This window comes from Desmodus rotundus, chromosome 6 (assembly GCF_022682495.2).
Source record: "Desmodus rotundus isolate HL8 chromosome 6, HLdesRot8A.1, whole genome shotgun sequence".
Lineage (NCBI taxonomy): Eukaryota > Metazoa > Chordata > Mammalia > Chiroptera > Phyllostomidae > Desmodus > Desmodus rotundus.
This window is the reverse complement of record NC_071392.1, coordinates 86,768,056-86,786,981: the sequence shown is the minus strand read 5'-3', so window position 1 is coordinate 86,786,981 and position 18,926 is coordinate 86,768,056. Positions and strand designations below refer to the sequence as shown.

Sequence of the window (18,926 nt, the reverse complement as noted above, 5' to 3'; positions counted from 1 at the left end):
CAGCCATTCTCCGTCTTCTCTGCCTCCTTCATGTTCCTTGAGTCTTTTTTACTGCACGCCCTTGACTGTAGAACTCCAGGTTCTATCTTGAAGGGGCTCTGCTGTTGGGTCCATTCAATAAATCACTGGATAGAATGAGTTATTCAGATGCTTAAGAGTAGAGCATCTGCATGACATAAAACCTTTACTGACTGCCTTTCAAACTATAGACTATGTTATCCTGCTGAAACACTGTGCCTATCTATTCCAAAGGTGTTCCTCACTTCAGGAATGAATATGAGGCAGGAAAGAAATGAAGTAAACCTTGTCTTGCCTCAGCATACTCTGAAATACAGTAAAATATGTTAGAGACCAAAATCTTACTGTCCTCCATAGTTCAGCTCTTGCTCTTTAAAAAAAAAAAATCACATTGACCCTTAAAAGCTCAGTCATATTTTTCCATTTAGTACCGAAGCCAGGCGTTGACCAAGGAAAACCTGGGACTGCGGGTGGTCCTGGAATGCCGTTGCCATCACCGGAAGGGCACTGGCTTGGGTGTTCTAGCAACCAGATCACTGCAGACTGTTGCAGTGTTACCAGAATTCCTCCTCATCTGGAGAAAAAACGGCTCAGCAGATACGAGACGGAAAGTTAGGCAGAGAGACAGCCGGGAACCCACTTTGCAAAGCCATAGTGCTTACTCTGTGAGGCAAATGCCCTGCACAGAGGAACCTCAGGCTCCAACAGCTGGGACAATAATGGGGCAAATTGAAAAGTTATTTCACTGTAAAGTGCTGTCTCGAATCTTGAGCCTTAGATCAGCAGAGGACATGAATGCAGCATGCCTCTGTGGGGTTATTTTCCCCACTCATGGAGATGTAAAACCCACTCAACTTGCCAGGTATTATGGTCATTTGATCTGTTTCCTGGATTTCGTGCCTCACATGAACCCATCGTTTTCGTTCAGGCCAGGACTTTCATGTAATGAATGACTGGACCTTTTTTTTTTTCTTTTAAACTATTTTTTCAGTGTCCTGTCTGCACACCCAGGAACATAATAATTCAGGTTAAGGGTATTAAGGATTTGCGGATAGAAGAATGCAGACTCACTAAATCACTACATGAAGCTCTGAGTCATTGTTTTTCCATCCAACTCTCTTTCAAATTCTCTTCCCAACTTCCCAGTCTGTCCAACTGATAAACACTACTCATCCTTCGAATCTCAGCTAAGGTGGATGAAGTCTTGCTTATCGCTCAGGCCTCACTCATGTGAAATCAATAAGAGTAGCCCTTTTGCTGTTTTCTGTGCCCAGGACAGGCCCTTCATCCTAGTTTCTATTATTTCAGACTTTTTGACTGTAGTGTGAGAAAACAGCTCCAGCAAATTTTAAAGGACAATGATAAAAGTAGAAAAAGCAGAAATGTAGCTCTCCTCAGGAATAGGACTTGAACTTGAAAAAAAATACTAAAGTATCTTTCTTATCTTGGCTTCTTTTTCATTCATTTAATTATTTTCCATCTCTTCAGGCCACTTGTACCTTTTCCTCTGTCCACACACTGGAGTGTGACTGCCACACAGTCCTAGTGGTAATTCTTACAGTCCCGTCGCAGGCAGAGATTCACATGCAGAGCGGTACTGAAGAATGATGGAACCAGCTACAATCAGGTGGACGCCAGGACCAACCAATATTAGCTAAAGTCACAGCCTCAGTGCCAGGGTTCAAACCCTGCAAATAAAGAAAATTTTTCAGAAAAAGTAGATAACATGTTAAGCAGGAAAGACACCCCCAATTTTTTTTCTATAATCTCTAATATCTTCTTGAACTCATTTACCTAACATAAATAGAATAGAAATTCTTTGAGGGCTGGTACCATATCTTATCACTCATTTTTCACAACATAAGGCCCAGTTTGAGCCACATAATAAGTGCATAGTGTTGTTTATCGAACAATTCCCTTTCTCCTGCACTGAATTCACTCTGCACTCTCGTTCAGTCATCCCTTCCCATGGTCACATGGGTGACCTTGCTGTCACTCAAAACTGCTCCGAAAGCTCTAGCCCTGTCCCCAGCCCCATGCTCACAGCTTCCAGTCCCTTACCGCCCCTTCCCCTGTTCTCAGGGAGACCAACGTCTCCAGGTCATTAATTCCTTCCCTTCCTTCCCCAGCTGCATCTTCCCAGTGTTTTCCATTCTTTCTCTTTTAGCCTGGTTTCCATAAAGCTCCATGGAATAATTATTTACTCATTATCTCAAACCTCTAAGTTCAAGTCCTCCCAAATACTATTATAAAAACCACAAACAACAAAAATAGTCAAAGAATCAACTCAGTAATAGTTCTTCTCTGCCCCTACTATGTGACTGCTGAACTTTGTTGGATAAAAATTCAAAACACTGGGCAAGTTAGTTCTGCTTTAAATGTATGGATTATAGCCTCAGTCAGCCTGTCCGAGTTTTTTTCACAATTATTTTAACTCTACTTTTTGCCTCCTCAGAGAAGCACCAAGCTCCCCTACCACAGAGAAACAGACCCCATCAGGCACAATCGCTTTAATTCCTACCCTTGTGTTTTCCTCCCACCCACTGCTCCTCCTCTCCCTCCCACAGGATGAGGTATTTCCCATCCATTTTTCCAGTTCCCCCAGCTGTGCTGTGTATCACGTCCTCCCGACTCGGAGAACCTCCGACCATCACTGTCCCTTCAACTCCAAGGAGAAATACAGGGTATAAGGACAGAGTCAACATTGCTCATCTTGGACCTGGGATTATAGCTCTTAAATCTTCCCTATCATACCTTGTTAATGTCATGTAATGACCTCTTCTTCAACCATAAGGGGAATGAGGTACTTATACATGCTACCACATGGATGAACCTTGAAAACATTCTGCTAAGTGCAAGCAACCAGACACAAAAGGCCACATAGTATATGATTCCATTTATGTGAAATTTCAAGAATAGGCAGATCCATAGAAGCAGAAGGTGGTTTCCAGAGAACAAAAGGAGGGACAAATGGGAAATGATCGCTAATAGCTGTGGGTTTTCTTTTGGGGGTGATAACCGTTTTCTAGAATTCACAATTTTGTGACTATACTAAAAACCACTTTAGAAGGATGATATTTATAGTATGTGAGTTATGTTTTCATAAAGCTGTTATTTAAAAAAAAGAATCAATGGAACTTCTAATACCAGTATCTTCAGGCCCGCTAGGTAAATGGAATGTCATTGTTTGCATCTGTAAGGGATAGAGCCTTGACCGATTACAGCTAACCTCCAGGGTCCACTCATTATGGTGACCTTTCCTAGGAAGCATCACTAGTACAGTGAGTCATTCACTAACTGCCTAATGAAAACTGAACCCAAGTCATAATAAATATTCAACAAACTAAATAAAAGCATTTCCTTTTACATATCAACATTAGTAGAAATTTATTTTACATATCAAAATTAAAATAGATACACCATATGCTAATTGAGACTTGGAGGAAAGATGATCATCTGTCATCTGCATGATTTTTCCTGGAAAATATTAAAACAGTTATTTTAAATGCAATATAACTTTAAATGATAGGATCTAAATAAGGGGAAATGCCTAATAAAGTCCCCAGGATATTACATTGGGCTTCATGTATTCCAACAATTTTTTTTATGAATCTAAATAAAAAGATAAAAGTTTCTGGATGATGAAAATGGTAATCAACTCAAAGAAATAAACGTGTGCTTTATTAGCATGCATTTGCATATTTATTCATTTGAGAAACCTTTGAATGTCACTATATACCAAGCACCATGCTGGATTATGTTAATTACTAATGATACCTCTGCAGTGAGTGCATCATTGCTTCCAGAAGAAAAAATAATGGGGAATTCAGTGGTGCCTCTTCCACAATGTAGAACCTCCTGACTAAAGGAGACAGATTGCTATCTGATCTTTTTAGCCTGGAAGCTGAGGACCACTTGCCTGGTAAAATGGGCATTAAAACTTTACAGAATAAGAGGCTGTGTTCAGGTGAATCGATCTGCCTACCTAACAGAGAACTGTGATAGGAGAACTCTTACATTTTCCTGAAGCCCAGATATCTTTAAATAAGATTTTTTTTCTGAATTGCAGTATTCTCAGTCCTACCAGTAGGTTGAAGTGAAGAGTTGCCTTTTTGATCAGTAAAACTTATAAAGTATTCATTCCCATAGCCTCCCCGTTCAGTACTCCTGCCTTTTCTACATCTGTTTCACTGTTCAGCATGGGATTTAAAATAGAATTATTTTTAGTTTACAAAATTTTTCCCTCCCTTAAGACTTTTTTCAACCTGTAACTCTCAGTTCTCTTTCTTGGCAAAAGGCTACGTCTTCTTTTTGTCTCGGTTATTGATGGAATGGCAGAGTCCTTTACCAAGCTGATCGAGTGTGCTGTTGTTCTGTGCCGCAGGCACGCTTTCCTTGGGGATTTCTGGAATCCTGCTAGAGTCTACAAAGGAAGTAATGAATATTCGGAAGTAGGAAAGAAACTTGTTTGGCCATCAAATGTTCAATCTGTACCCAAAATTCCACCTATAGTTTTGCCCATGTGGAAACTATATATTTTTTTCCTATCTAATTATTCTGTGTGAGTTTACCTTTTTTTTAATTTTAGAAAGCATTTTTTTTTATTTTCAATACGGACAATTAAAAAAAACAGTTAAGTTATATTGGCTTTTTCTAATTGTAAAAGAAACATTCTGAATAAAATATAGAATATATATGAGAAGTATACTACAAAATGGGAAAACACAGAAATACAAATATTTCTGTGGAAACTATATTTTAACCCACACACAAAAAAGTTGGACTTCATGGACTCATCGACTCAACAACAAAACCAAAAAACAAGTTATCTGTAAATTAGAATGTGAACACATTTATCTGTGATGAGAAAAGTTTCAGCCCCTCAATCTCTGCTCAGTCATCTACATTCAGTCCCATATCTCTGCGCAGAAGAGAAAGAAAATATGAAAAAAAAAAAAAAAGCTAGCGGGTAAATAAAACACAAGGAAAATAAAGGACGATTATTTTAATTCTGATCATAAAAGTGACCCTTGGCTTCTGGGGAAGATGGAGTATCAGGGATCAGATTTACCCTTTCTTTCTGCATAATTACTGCATATTCTTCAAAGCCTCATTGCATCCTTAGTCCATAGTCTTCTACCCATCCTCAAGTGTTTATTTTTATTTTTATCACATTGTAATTCTCCACTCACTTGCCTTTTCCTAAGGAGGATACCAGGTCTCTGAAGGTGAATACTCTATCATTTATGAACCTTCAAATACTGGCATGTAGTTGGCTCTCAATAAATATTAAATAAAGGAGGAGTAGAGAAAGAAAAAAAGAAGGAAGTGAAAGAAGGAAAGGAGGGAGGAAGGGAAAGAGGGAAGAAAGGAAGGAAGGAAACTATATACTGTACATTTGATAATGCTATAAAAAATTATGGTACTTTTTCTAGATTCAATCATAATTTTTTCTTTCTTCTTACCCTCATGTAGCTCTAAAAATTATTAACTTTTCTAACCATGACTTTAATTTGTGCTGACTAGGTCTTGCTGACACTTCAGGAAGCACATTAAATAAGCACATTAAATATGTCTTGTAATTTTAGAGTAGAATGAGTTGCTTCTAGAACAGTTCCCTGAGAACTGCCGGTATGAGTTTTACACATTGAATTTTTATAATCTGACTGCAAACAAAAATTTACCTTGGATTTTTTTGTTTTCACTCACCTCCTATTAATTAAATCTGCCAACATATACAGTAAATTGCCATTTCCAAATTACTGTTGCTCATTCAAATCGTACCTCCTAATGTCGAATAAACCTCTTCTTACTTTCAAAGTATTATTTTTCTAAACTCTACAGAAATATTTTTGAATTTTAAAAGTAGCATAAAGATAGTTTATAGTAAAATAAGTTTAAAAAATGAATGGTTAAAAATGAAAATTAAAATCCTAAATTTCTAGAAGATAAATTTAATATTTATCTAATATTTAAAAAATATGAAAGACAAATACCGTGTGATCTCATCTATATGTGGAATGTAATCAACAAAACAAACAAGCGAGGAAAACAGAACCAGAGACGTGGAAATAAAGAACAAACCGACAGTGACCAGAGGGGAGGGAGGAGCAGGATAACAGGGAAAGAAGGGAAGGGTCAAGTCAAGTAACGTGAATAAAGGACCCATTGACAAAGACAGCGGGGGAAGGGGGAGGATTGGATGTGGGAGGTGGGGGGTGGGTAGGGCAGGGGAGAATAATGGGGGAAAAATGGGGATAATTGTAATTGAACAATAAAAAATAATCAATGTATAGATAAAAATATTCTTAGCTTTGTATATTATATATTGTATATTTATTAGCTTTGAATATAAATTGTTGAGAAAACTAATATAAAATGTTTCACATTTAGAGAAAAAATGAAAATAAACTTATTGAGAAAATTTCTTTGTAATACATCCAACAGATATTTAATACATACTTAACATGTAAATAAAAGTATTAAAATCTAAAAGTTGATTTGATAAAAATGTTGAAACAAGAATTACCAAAAATACATAACATCAGTGAGTCTACACATAAACATATTATGAACCAATATGTATATGAACCAGAACTCATCTAATACAGGTAGAAGTGAAAATTAGTGTAACACTTTAGGAAGTAAAATAGAAAGACTTACTAAAATGGTTATAGCCCTCGGTCAAATAGTTACATTTCTTTATGTTTTAAATACATGTTCCTTCTTTCTCTCTGCTGCGTAGAATTCCATTGTGTAAATGTACCATATTGGAGGCAGGTGGGGTTGGCTGGGGTGGGGTGGAGGGATGGGGAGAAAATGCAGACAACTGTAATTGAATAACAATAAAAATTTTAAAAATAAATAAATAAAAAGAAAAAAGAAATAAATACATTTTCCAAAAGTAAGAAACAAATCACAAGAATAGAACAGGTAATAATAGTACAACAGTATGAAATATTATTATAAACTATTATTTGCAATAGTATATAATATAAATAGCCAGAATATGTAACAATAAACTTTCACTAATAATATGAATCATAAAACATAAATAGAGCTATTAAAGTTAAAAATATAAAAACTCTTTAATAAAGCAGAAAATGTTTATAATACAATGTTAATTGAGAAAGCAGGACATGACAAGTTTCTCAGTGTGATTATGTCTACATTAAAATTGTGTGTGACCGTGAATAATTCTAGAAGGGAATCTGAGGAATCTAAACATTTAATTTATTAGAATAGAATAATACTAAATTAATTTTATAAACTGACCCAGTCATTTATCTTGGCTCTACAATTTAACTTATGCAATAATTTTCAAGTAAAATAACAGAAAGCTAAATTTAAGGGATTCTTGCTTGGTAAGTTTTTCGAAGCCAAGGTAGACAGTATGTGTGATTGGAGTTGCCAAATTTCGTAAATAAAAATACAGGACCGTCAGTTAAAGTTGAGTTTCAGGCAAACAAGGAATGGGTTTTGTTTGTTTGTGGAAAATTTTTTGTTTCAGTTGATTTTTATAACTGTTCAGGAACATATTTCACCCCAAAGAAGATTACATTCTTCCTGTGCATTTTTACTGCAGGTATTTCCCTTTATGTATTTGAGACACGATCTTACTACAGAAGTATTTGTTCTGTGTCTGCGATTCATACTGAATGGACTGTTTGGAGTTCATCTGGCAGCCCAGCTTCGGCCACTTGGGGCCCCATATACCCACTCGTTCATAGTAGACAGTTATGCTCCAGTATGAGAATTGGGATGAGGGAGGGGGTGGATGAAACAATCATTGCAACCGTGGCTTTTAACAAACATGTTTAAACATGTTTAAACATTTTTTTAAAAAATGTTTAATTTTAGTGCCATTATACATCCTCTAGGAAATCCCAATTTTATCCATAAAGATCAGGAATAAGGAAAGATCCTGAAACAAAATAGAAATAAGAAAGGTGAATGAGATCAAAGTAGACAACAGGAACTATCATTTTTCCAATTTTTCAAGCCCAGATCAGCTGCCTGACACTAGTCTACAGAATACATTCTGATCAAACCCCAGTAATAGTCCCTCATCTTGTACACCTCATAATCTCAAAAAAAACAGCCAAATAAAGCAGTTGGAGAAGATCCTGAATGGTCCAGGAAGCTCTGGCTGAATCGCATCAATTCTTGCCAGATCGTTTACTTTCATTAAGAAAGGTTCATGGTCTCCTTGGTGTAGCCCAGTGGTTGGGCACTGTCCTGCAAAGCAAAAGGTCACCAGTTCAATTCCCGGTCAGGGCACATGCCTTTGTTGCCGGCTGGTCCCCAGTGGAGGTGTGTGCGAGAGGCAACTGATCTGTGCTTCTCTCACACGTGGGTGTTTCCCTCCCTCTTTCTCCCTTCCCTCCCCTCTCTCTGAAAAATAAATAAATAAAATCTTAAAACAAAAACGAGTATGTTCATGGTCATCCATGGCTGAGTAGGCAGTGTTGTATTGCCTAACGGGCATTGCTTAACTCCTTCCAATATGTATAGCTTTATTAGCCAATCAGAGATTTCACTGAAATGCTAAATCCATTTTCTTCCCAATAGACTATAAATCTCAGCATTATTAGTGAGACGTCTACATAGCCTGGGGACAAGGACGGGCTGCAACAATGACTCCAGAGCGGTGATCCGCTTGTGGTGCTGAAAGCCTGGAAAGAACGCTTGTGACTGGAGCTTCATGAGCAGGAGGAAGTGGCAGAAAACTAATGCAGAGACGAGACAGGGGCTGAGTCCTGGGCACAGAGGAGGGATGGATATAATCCCATTGGGGAGGGGACATGGCTTGATTTTCAGTCATTAGGAATGATATTATCAGACTCTTGTAATTATTGTTGTGGGTAAAGGCTACAGCTCAACTATTCTAAAAGTGGACTCATGGTGTTTTGGCCGACATCCCGCAACATTCAGCCGGCTTGTAGTTGGTAGTCCCGAGCAGTATTTCAACTCAATTTGATAAATAGGCGAACATTTTGCAAACAATATGTTGCTGGGCCCAAATGATGATCATTTGTCACCTTAACTACTGGAATAGTCTCTTCAATTAATTGGTGTTTCTATTTCCACTTTTGCCCTGCTCCAATCAATACAGGAGACAGTATAATGTTTGAAATATCAATCAATCAAATCACATAGTTTTCCTGCTTAAAACTTCCCCATATGAGGATTTCTGGGTTTCCTCTCCAGACATGACCTGGAAAAAAGCATCACTCTCATCCATATTTCACCCCAAAAAAGTAATCGAAAGTCATGTGCAGGGCTTTGCACACACCAGGTGTCCAAGAAAAGACACACTTATTACTAGGCATACAGCCCATTTGTCTCAATCTCTACTGTCCTACAAAAATATCCAGCTTTCAGTAAAGATTATGAGGCATATAAAATGGCAGCAAGGAACAGCATATTGCTAAAAATGAAAGTAATCAATACAGCCATACCCAGATCTGACACTGATGATGGAACGACCTAAAAGGGAATTTAAAATAACTATGATGGATACATTAATGGCTCCAAAACATACTTAATTAAATATCAGTAGGGAAATGTCACTAGAGAGTGGAAGGAGGAAAGAAAGGAAGGAAGGGAGGGAGGGAAGGGGGGAGGGAAGGAGGAAGGGTGGGTGGGCAGGCAAGCTCCATTTTACGGCATTCTGTAAAGAGGCAAAACTTTAGGGAGGGAAACAGATCCCTAGGTGGTGGTCAGAGGTTGAAATGGACAGCGTGAGGGACTTGGGAAATAAAGACGTGGGCTCTGTTTCGTGACTGTGGCGGCCAGTACACAACTTCGCATTTGCCCAAGTCCGTAGGACTGTGCAGCACAACCGTATATTTTACTGTATCTAATTTTTAAAAAACTTTCCAACAGCCACTACGACATTAAAATAAAATTCAAGTTCATTTCCATGTCCTATAAGACTTTGAATAATATTTTTCCTGCATCTGTCTCCAACTTCATCTCATTGCTCACTAAGCTAGACCCGCACAGTTCCTAGTAACTGATGTCCTAGCCCACCTCAGGCTATTGCGCTTTCCTTCACGTTCCTGGGACATCGTTTTCCGGGCTCTTTTGGTTGATTCCTTCTTCTCCTTCACTTCTGAACTTGATCCATTCTTAATATCCAATATAAGGCCAATTTCTCACTGATTTTTCCTTCTCTTGCCCGTGTTACCTTGTTTGGTTACTTCACTTAATTATCAGAATCTGAAATCATCTTGTGTGTTTACTAATTTATTTTTTCCTTGTTTGTGAACTACCCCTATCTCTAGAATACAAGCTCCATGGAGGCAGGGGTTACTTGTCTTCTTCACAAACAGAAAACCCCGTGGAATATAATAGGCATTTGGTAATTAGTTGTTAGAAGAATGACTGAACTCAAAAACCATTATATTAAACCTTCTGAGCCAGTCCCTCCACGTGTCTCCCAGGCAGCACTAGACTTTTACAAAAATGAAGAAAGAAAGTGGTTTGTATGTAACTACAGTATTTTTGAAATAAGATAAATTACTAACTAATTGGCCAAATAATTTTTAAAAGAGGCTATTGAGGGAGCTCAGAAAGCCCTGCAGTAGCTTCAAGGCACAGGGTTCTGTTATAATTTTGTTGGAACGTGGATTCGTTCATTGTTGGACTCTAGGTGTGATTGCTACAGAACAAATAAACTCAGAGACAGATTACTTTTTATCTGAAAGAAATGATACTATTAATCACATTGTGAAAAATGAGACAAAATCTGTTTTATTTTCCCCATTGTGGTATTTCAGATATTTAGCATGGAGTCATATGCATTGTGGTACCACAGTAACTTCGCTGTGTGCATTAACTAATTAGTTAACACAGTTCCTCTATAGACAGACCCGATGTACAAGTGCACAGCATTATATAAGGAAAGCGTGTTAGGAGAGATGGGTTCCACTGCCCGCTCTGCCGTTAATTAGTGAGATGACCTTAACCTTTCCGATCCTCAACCCCTGGAAAATGGAGGAGCTGCGCTAGATGTTTCCTCGTGCCCTTTCCTAACCTCTCAGACTTTGTTCCCTAGGTTGTGTTCAGAAATTCATTATAAGAGAGTTTTTAGAATTAGAAAAGTTCTCCTCAGCAGAATCATTGTTTTCAAATGAAGCAAAATCTCTCCACGAAAGTAAAAAGTATGAACCAAGAAAACCTGGTTTATCCTGAATTTAATGTATATAAACAAACCAAAATGTGTGTGTGTGTGTGAGAGGGAGAAATCAAACAATACAGTTCTGGAATTGAATAAAACTGGAAAATAATAGAACTGAACATAGCCTAAGCAACTGCACGTAGTTTATCGTCAAAGCAGCTCCATGACGCCAGGAATCTGTAACTAGCGGAGAATGAGCAGGTAGGTGGAAACTATCTCAGGAGTTCTGAAAATGTCCTGTGCGTTTTCAAGGCCTCTTATGGCCTGACAACACTCTTTTCCTTATTATTATTACTACATCTAATTTCAAAATGTGTGACTTCTCCTTTTCTTGTTATAACACACCTTTCTGTTGTAACTTCTAGGTTTAGCAACCGTGTTAAGCTGTTCTTTGGCATTCTCAACGGCAGAACAATGGAGGTGGTCTTAGACTATTCCCTGGGGTCGAGGGGTGAGGCTGGAGTGGGACGGAGCAAGGAAGAAGGGGTTATATTGCGACTAGATAACCTTAACAAAGGATATGGTGGTATGAGAAAGTAACTATTACACAAGGAATTAACTACGTTTTGACTGTAAAAGGAAAAGCAAAGGAACCGTGGGATTACTGAGGACCAGGAAAAGAGAAGGTGGGAAGGAGACCCTAAGTCAGGTCACTTGCCACCCCAGTCAGCATTAGCTCAGGGTGCAATGGGTGGTGTCTCGGAGAAGCAGAGGGAGAGGCTGAGTGGCTTCAGCACAGGTGATTGGCAGCAATTTTCCCTTGCTCAGTCTTTAAGCATTTCTGCTGCCTCCTTGCAGAACTGGGCTTCCTGTCTTCTGGTGCTGTTATTTTGGTCTGTGTATCACCTCACAGAATCATCATAGTGCTATCTACTATTTACTCTGATACTGTATATAGTCCAGTTCCAAAGTCATATAGCAAAAATTTTAAATTTTATTTATTTATTTATTTATTTTGAGAGAGGGGAGGGAGGGAGGAAGAGAGGGAGAGAAATATAGGTGTGTGGTTGCCTCTTGCATGCCCCCTACTGGGGACCTGGTCCATAACCAAGCATGTGCCCTGACTGGAATTGAACTTGCAACCTTTTGGTTCTCAGGCCAGCTTTCAATCCACTGAGCCACACCAGCCAGGGCTCTTACAGTATTTTTAACATATGAAAGCATTTAGTCTTGAGTTATCTGCCTGCACTGCATTATATATTATATACATTACATAGTTTTGAGTACACAGCTACAAGGCAACTGTAAATTCCAAAGGGGGATGTTTTTTTCCCCCTTTGTTCTGGTAAAAGCCACAAGAAATCTAACTTTTGCCAGCTTAACCCTTCATATTGAATGGGTCTAATGTGATATTCCTCAAAGTGTGGTCCACAGATCACCTGCCTGGGGGGTCACCTAGGCCCTCAGTCAGAATCTCCAGAGATGAGCCTGTTATTCTGAATGTCAGCAAGCTTTCGGTGTTACATTTATGTTCACTGAAATCACACCCTCCCTAGTTTAGTGCAGGATCCTGTTGTGTAGAGCAGGCACCATGCCAGCGCTTGGCAGGAAGGAGTTTACCAACCACAAAGCAAACTGCCCTTCCTCTCTCCCTTCAACCCTCTGCAGGGCTTCCAGGCCTTTCTTGCTGATGACATAGATTAGATGCTCCTAGGTACTCGAAAGCCCAAAGGTTAATGAGGCATCTCATTCATATTTCATGATTGCTGTTTGCCCTTCTCTGCCTTTGGGACACACAATGGAAAAGGTGAATCAATAGAAAAATACCAGAAGCACCAGACAATTAGAAGATACCAGAAATAATCCATAGACTCCTACTGTATTTAAAACGAATGGGCTGATTAATAAATTATCAACAGAGATCATTAATGCACCAGAATTTGTCAATGTGTAGGGGGGAAAAACACAAATATATCAAAACCTAGGAATAAATAGCACCTACCAATTTCTTTTTTCTGGATCTCATTCTAAACATGCATGTTCTCATAATGTCTGCCCTGTTCCTCGTCACTGAGGCCCTAGTGCTAAAATTTATCCTTTGTGCATAGCAGACCACTCAGAGCTCCTTAGTCTAAGGCTTATATGCTCTCCCTTGGGCCATGATGGAAAAGACAGGAGGAATTCAGTATGTCTGGGTGAAAACTAATACCTCTGACTTTCACTCTCTAAACTCTCTAAATCTTAGCTACATTTTAAAGTGCACTTATTGGGTTAGCTTCCTTCTGAAACCTTCTGGGAGGGGGTTCTTTATTAATTATTATTCTTTGCATCCCCTCTCCCCTGATGCACTTCAGGTCTTCTATATGGCCCTTTGTCTTATATATCTTAAATGTTGATTTTTAATACTAAGAAAAAGTTTTGTTTCATTTCCTGTTTTACATGCAAGTCTTTTAAAAAAAGATTTGGTGACTCATACTCTTAAATCTCTGTCTCCTCTGCCACGTTTACTTATCCCTACCTGGTAATATCTTTAAATATTTCAGATTAATAAATAAAGTAGAATTATGCAAACTTGAGAGCTGGAAAATATCTTAGAATTTACCTAGTCCAATTTCCAGCTTTATTATTAAGAGAAAAATTGCTTGTCATGTTAATGAGTTCGTTAAATTTATCAAATTCATAGGATGTATCCCAAGGTATTCTGCCTCACACACAGAGTACACAATTCTTTTGCATTGCTAATTGACATCTGTCCTCTTGGAAAATCTTCCCACTAAACTCAGGCCCTTGAGCCTCATTTCCCAGTCGGGATGAATATTTTAGAACCTGGAATATTGAAAGTGTACAAGTCTGAGCCCTCTCAGTACTTAAACTTTGAAAAGGCAGAGCTTGATAGAAGTGGAGGGGGAGAAAATAAGAATATTTGTTAACAGGAGAAACCTGGTTCTTCTTGCCAACACAGTAAAGAATTATAGATCAGCAACCTATTAGTGTGCAAGCAGGGTTTACTAGTGATACGGTCTCATGGAAAAGAACAGGCCTTGTCAAGGTGGGGTGAAAGGCAAGAGCCTGGGTGATAAAAGCAAGGGTGGCCCAGACGCCCCTGGTCCTTTGTCCTGAGGACCATATAGTTGGCGAGATGGGGGTGAAGAAGGTACATGTTGATTGACGGGTAAGATGGTGCCAGCTTTCCCAGTGCAATGTGACTACCCAAACTTTGGTATGTCGGGGGGAGGTCTGAGAGCCCAAATCCTTATCTTACTCCAGACCACATTTGTTCATCTTCTGATGGAAGGCAGTTAATTAAAGCTGGGGCAGTTACCCAAAGTTGTTTATGGGCTCTTTCCATAAGCATTAGGGACTTCCTCATAAAACAGATAGTGACCAGCAGTAGGCAATTAATTAACCAAAGTTGTTTTATGGGCTTCTTTTTGTTTTATGCACTGTGACCCCCTCTTCTCTTCCCCCTTCCAAGCCTTGGGGTGAATACACAGTTTCAAAGACTTTCTTTCCCAGATGGTGGAAATGATACACAGAATTTCAAGGGCTGCCCTCCTCCTGCGTTAGCATGGCGTCTCTTGTGATGTTGAAAACACCTGGCAATATTATCGAACCAGGCTCAGGACTGCTGAGTTAGTGGGTGAGACTTGCCTCCCTCCTGCTCCCTGCCTTGGTTTACTATCCATCCTACCTAAGTGCTAAAAGGCGTTCCCTGGCAACCCAGATGCTAGACGCTGGCCAGCAACAGCAGCGCAGTCCCAGAGTTCTTCCTGTGCTGTCTTCCTGCCTCATATTGACACAGAGACAAACTTCACTTATTTGGCTCTTCTCTAAATTCACTTGCATTGTCTCACTTAAAAATAATATATTGTGGCTGCTTTGGTACATATGTATATTAGACTCCTCTGCATCCCAAGCAATAAAAGTAGGGATTGGTAAAGTGATGAAAAGACCCTCTTTGCATTCCTAGGACCCAAATTGATGGAGGACCGTTGGGATACTATAAAATACTTTTCAGTAGTGGTATTTCAGAGTTACATTAGTATGTGTTTAAGTTTTGTGTATTTCACTGCAAATAAAAATGACAACTGAGATAAATATCCTAACAAAGTAGGTTTCTCATATTTAAGGGCTAGAGGATTAACTTCCTATGAAGCAAATAGTTTTGCTTTGAGTAACAAGTCCTATAGAAATAATAGCCTAAAATGTTTTTTTTTCAATTATAGAATATTTTCAGTTACACAAAATATGTAAAAAGAAGCATAATTTAAACTAGGTGTGCCCCAAAAATCAACAAGCAAAATATTACAGTATAAATGTTGCCCCTCTCTCCTTGCCAATTGTAATCTTTACCCTGAACTTGACATTATTCATCAATTTTGTGTTTTTATACTTTGACTCTAAAGTGTGTATCCTAAACTATAAAGTATCATTTGTAAGGATCCAAACTACATAGAAATTGTGTCACTCTTCATATAGCTTTATACAACTTGCTTTATTTGCTTAATTGTTACGATACACATAAGTGTTGGTGTATTCATTCTAATTGCCATTGCTATCATTCACTTATAAGGACCTATGACAATTTATCCAATCTCCTACTGATATGCATTTATGTTGTTTTCAGTTTAATTGCAAGTAACATAGTAATGAATATTCTTGTGTGTTTATATATCTCTTCGTGCCCATGGCCATGAATTATGTAACTGCCAGTCATTTGCAGTCTTGCTATTGATATAGATATCGACAAATTGTTTTCAAACTTTTTTTACCAATTCATGCTCCATAAGTGATTTCCTGATGTTCTGATATCCTCATCACGTTGTGGTAGGGTTCAACTTTATAATTCTGAAAAATCTGGTTTCCTCTTCTTTACGTATGTATTAAACTAATGAAACTTAGTTTATTTCTGGAAGTATATTTTGCAGGTAACACCAGGTAAAAAGTTATGGAAAAGGAAGTTGGACATAATTGGGATAGACTAAAAAATTATAATGACAAACCTTTGAAAGCCATCTAACTAAAAATATGAGGAAATAGTAAGCATCCAAATACGGACTTTGACATCAGTAGAATTGTAAGTTCCCTTTGCAAATCGAACACCTAAGTGACTCTCCAAGACAAAGTCCCTTAATGTGTGTGTGGGCTTTATGCATTGTGCACACTTCCATGACGATTACAAGCCTCTTTTAAGACATTATATGGTATGAACTGACCGGACGTGGTAACAGTAATTTATTCTTGTGCTTACTCTTTAGACAATATGTACTTGAAATTAGTATTTTGATATGTTTGGAGTTTTATTCTGAACATTTTTTTTGTCCACTACCTTTCAGTACCTTTCTAGGCAGTCCTTAAAGTTGTCACTTTGATCCTTCCTTTCTCGTTCACAGTTACAAACCCCTCTGCAGGCCTGTGATCTCGAGAAGGTCGGGAGTCAGGATGGCCGTTCGCTGGACAAGTAGAAGTCCGTAACTGTGAACTTTCTCCTGAACGCCAGACTTCATGCAAGATGGTTTCACTTGGGGTTTTCACAGACTCGTATTGATTTTATTCTCCAATGCTATCTTTTTTATGTATTAATGCCTTAGGCAGAGCAGAGATTCAGGAAGATTTTGCATTTTTATCTGTTGAATACTTATTTTCAAAACGTTTACAACATTATCCCTTCCCTTCATCAATTGAGCAGAGCTAAATCATTTTCCCTTGGAATTATATTTCATATTGTAGGTTTAGAATTTCAAGCAGGTAAGGACTGTGTCAACCATCACAATGAATTAGAAGGAGCAGAGTTGAATAAGCTAAGGAAAGCCCCTTTCCAGCTCCCAAGCTGTTGTACAAGGTGGCAAACCTTTACCAAGTTTCCCTAGTCCAAGGCCAGGCAGGTTGATGGTGTTAGGTTGTGAGCACAAAGATGGGGGCAGTCACATCAGCCAAACTCACAAAACCAACACATAAAACAAGAGTAGGAACTCATTGATGCAGAGAGAGAAGAATGGCTATGGTTGGGACAGATGACCCAAACCCTTCGGTCCCTGTGCTGTCGGGGCTGCTGGAGAGAGACTCACAGGTGCACCAGTGGACACGTACTGCAAGGACTTTCACAGAGCGTTGTCCCTGATTTCTTTAAATTGTAAAAACAAAACAATGCCCATCAACAGAGGGCTGGATAAACAACTTATGATACATTCATAAGCTAGAATCCTACCCAACAGTGAGAATTATTGGACTATAGTTCCACGCGTCAATATGAACGAATCTTTAAAATGTTGAGTGAAAGGGGCAAATTTTAAGTCACATATAATATGAAATGATTTCTAAAAGTTCAGGAACTGCAAAGCCAAATCATGCATTGCTTAGGGACACCTTGATATGAGGTAAAATTAGAAGGAGAAACAAGGAGAACAGTGATCACTACATTCAGTTCCGTTGTCTGGGACAGAGGACGATGAGACGTTTTGGTGGGGAGAAATAGTTGGAGTTTCAATGGCATTGGTAAAAGCCTTTTGCTGAGATTGAGTGGTGGTTTCAGATTTGTTTGTTATGTTATGATGTTTCACAATTGTTTTTTGTGTATTTTGAATAGACCGCCTGCCTGTCGAAGCTTTATCTGATTTCCCCTTCTGTTACATAGCTCCCAACGCTTTTCCGTATCACAGCTCTCTTGTTCCCATTGTCAGGAAGACCTCCACTGGCACAAGTGAAGTTAGAACTTTCTGGCTCTCGTAGGTTTTCCTACTTGTTTCCTGACCCTGGAAATGGTTTCTGTGCTTCCACATTTGCATTACCACATTTAGTCTGGATTGTAGCCCAATCGAGTACTCAGAACGCACAATGAATATCAGTTCAGGGGGTATTATCTTGTAGGTCAGGGAACATGGACAATCTAGACAGTCTATTGTTTAATCTGGTGTCGTTCAGATACTGACTGTCTTAATGGAGCATCATCTCCTAGAAGATCTAACAGGACTGACCATCCACAGGATGTCCCAGAGCTTACCTGGTAGACTGTACTAATATTATTCTACAAACGACTCCTGATGCTCTTCATTTACATTTCAAACTCATCTACTTGGTTTACTTAAATAAATCTCTAACCACTCTTTGCAATCATTTATTAAATACCAATTTCCTTTTATATCTAGCTAGGTTTTCAAAAATAGTAGTCAGGTGGGAAAGCCTATTAAGAATTATGTTTTCTGTTATTTCCCATGCTGGTTTTATGAATTACTGTATTTTCATATTCATATTTTCAAACAAATTGTGTATTTAACCACAACAGATGGATATTCTGGTTATTTTTAATAATACATAGATTTTTGAATTATTTACCCTATTTTACTTTTAATTATAATTTTTAAGTACTCTACTATTCAGAAATTAAATATAAAGAACACCAAATCAAGTTAATAGAAAAATAACCAGTCTTTCCTAGTTAGCTAAGCACTTCTCACAGATGTGATTAAAGGGACAACAAACTCCACAGTCCAAAGGTGTAACCAAAGCTTTCCACTGGGCTCATTGCTCCATTGTCATCTAATGTGTACACGGAGCATGTGCTGACTCTTTAGTAAAAATAGGAAATATCTATTTTTTTATCCTCACCCGAGGACATGCTTGTTGATTTTAAAGGGATTGGAAGGGAGGGGGAAAGGGAAGGAGAGAAACATGGAGGTGAGCGGGAAGCATCGAATGATCGCCTCTCCCATGCCCCGACTGGGACTGAACCCACAACCCAGGAATGTGCCCTCACCAGGAATCGAACCTGCAACCTTTCAATTTA

At 38.6% G+C, this 18,926-nt stretch overlaps 1 long non-coding RNA gene across 1 annotated transcript in view; it reads left to right on the top strand.

Annotated features, from left to right (window-relative positions):
* Positions 1–17,803, top strand: part of LOC123480204 (uncharacterized) — a 54,773-nt gene extending 36,970 nt beyond the window's left edge. The window contains exon 4 of the long non-coding RNA XR_006656113.2: positions 16,537–17,803. This is a non-coding gene — a long non-coding RNA (uncharacterized lncRNA). The remainder of the gene's footprint in view (positions 1–16,536) is intronic.
* Positions 17,804–18,926: the final 1,123 nt, after the last annotated feature.